General features: G+C 33.6%; 1 non-coding gene across 1 annotated transcript; it reads right to left on the bottom strand.

Moving 5' to 3' along the window:
• Positions 1–703: 703 nt before the first annotated feature.
• LOC116155873 (U6 spliceosomal RNA) lies at positions 704–809 on the bottom strand. The gene has a single exon (XR_004139774.1). It is a non-coding gene; the product is annotated as a U6 spliceosomal RNA (small nuclear RNA).
• Between the last annotated feature and the right edge of the window lie 1,347 nt (positions 810–2,156).

Below are 2,156 nucleotides of genomic sequence, written 5' to 3'. Positions count from 1 at the left end.
TACAATCTACTGTTCCCAACAGCTATACATTGTGACTCAGTCAGAGGAACAGAATCTTTCTTCCTCCCTCCCTCCCCTCCCTTCCCTTTCTCTTTCTTCCTTCCTTCTTTCCTACCTTCCTTCCTCTTTTGAAAATATTCAAGGAAGCAGGAAAATATAGAAAATAATATCATAAACACTTATATACCTACCACCTAGTCTTGTCAAATCTTAGCATTTTTGCATATTGAATCCAGAACTTATTTTAAGAAACAGAAATTCACAGAGCTGAAGTTACCTGTATAACCACCCGCCATTAACCCATTTTCCCTAGTGGCTTCCAAACTTTGATACACATAAGCATCACCTGGAGAAATTTAAGACTCCTGTTGCCCAGGTCTTGTTTCATACCAATTAAATTGAAGGCAGCCAGTCATTAATATTTTTTAAGATTCCCAGGCAATTATTACAATGTGCAAAGTATGGGAAACATTGCCCTCCTCACCACTCCAAATGTAACTACTATTCTACATGATGTTTATGTTTTTCTACATATATGTATTCATAAACAATGTACAGTTTACATATTTTAAAAATACAAAAATTGTATGACAGTGTATGTTTTATATGAATTTCTTTTTTCTTTTTTATTGAAGTATTGTCAGTTTACAATGTTGTATCAATTTCTGGTGTACAGCATAGTATTTTAGTCAGTCATATATATACAAATATGGAACGCTTCACGAATTTGCGTGTCATCCTTGCGCAGGGCTATTCTAATCCTCTCTGTATCATTCCAGTTTTAGTTTATGTGCTACTGAAGCAAGCACTGACTTGCTTTTTATACTCAGTGTTATCTTTTTGAGGTTATCCACATTGATGCAAGTAGCTAGAATTTATTTGTTTGAATTGCTATATAGTACTCGACTTTTAAATAAAGCACATGTTATTTGTCCATTGCCCTATTAGTGGATATTTACAGTATGACTTTCTGTTGACGAATTTCATTCATTTATTCAGGTCTTTCTTTTTATATCTTACTGAAGACCTGTGCATCTTATGTTAGCTTTATTCCCAGGTACCTTGAGTTTTTGTTACTGTAAATGATATCCTTAAATCTCATGTTTTATTCATCATTGGTTCATGGGAATAAAATCAATTTTAGTGGGTTGATTTTGTGTCCAACAACTTTCCAGATTTTCTTATTAGCCTTAAGAGATTTTGTGTAGATCCTTCTAGATTTAATTTTGAGACAATCATATAACTTGTAAATAGTGACAGTATTTTTTTCTCTCTGATCTTTATAAATTTTCTAACTTTCTTTGATATTACTACGTTGTTAAGACCTCCAGCGTAATGTTTAACAAAAGCTATGATAGTAGAAATCCTTGGCTTCTTTCTGACTATAAAGGGACTGCTTCTAGTATTTTAAGAATTATGCCTACTATAGGTTTTCTGTGAGTTCCTGTCATAGAGACCCTCTATCAGGCTTAGAAAGTTTTCTTCTTATTTGGTTAAGTTTTTAATCATGAGAATATACTGAATTTTAGCATGTGCTTTTACTTGCATCTACTGACAGATCATAGGGTTTTCTTTTTTAATCTGCAAAGAGGATAAATTATATAAATATACTTTATTTTAAATACTGTATGAAAGCTTATTACTGTATACTTCTCATTTTTAAATTTGCTTTTGCATGTTGTCTACTCTTTCCATTAGAACCCTTAATTATTTTAAATGCCTTGTTTTGTAATTCCAGCATCATTGTCATAGCTAAGTCTGGTTCTGATGATTACTTTGTCTCTTCCAATTGCGTTTTCTCTGCCTTTTGGCATCCCTTATAATCTTTTGTTGAGAGCTGGACATGTTATACTAGATGATAGAAATTACAGTAAATAAGCGTGTATGAGGATTTATATTAATATGGCTAGGATTTGTGTTGTGTTTAATCTTCTTTAAGCTACAAGTGCCAGAGGCTCTAAATTCCTCCAGTGTTCTTTTTTGTCTCCTCTCTTGACTTCAGGCTTCCCTTAGTACTCCTCCTCAGAGAGAGCATATGTTTTGTGGATGTTTTAGCAGTACCCACTGTTATATGGGAGCCCCGTGGTGTGGTGCTAAGGTATGTGGGAGAGAAAGCATTCTCTAATCTTCCAATTAAATTTCAGTCCATTAGTGAG

Source organism: Camelus dromedarius, chromosome 2 (genome assembly GCF_036321535.1).
Source record: "Camelus dromedarius isolate mCamDro1 chromosome 2, mCamDro1.pat, whole genome shotgun sequence".
Lineage (NCBI taxonomy): Eukaryota > Metazoa > Chordata > Mammalia > Artiodactyla > Camelidae > Camelus > Camelus dromedarius.
Note: the sequence above shows the minus strand (reverse complement) of the source record. Positions and strands in the feature narration are given on the sequence as shown.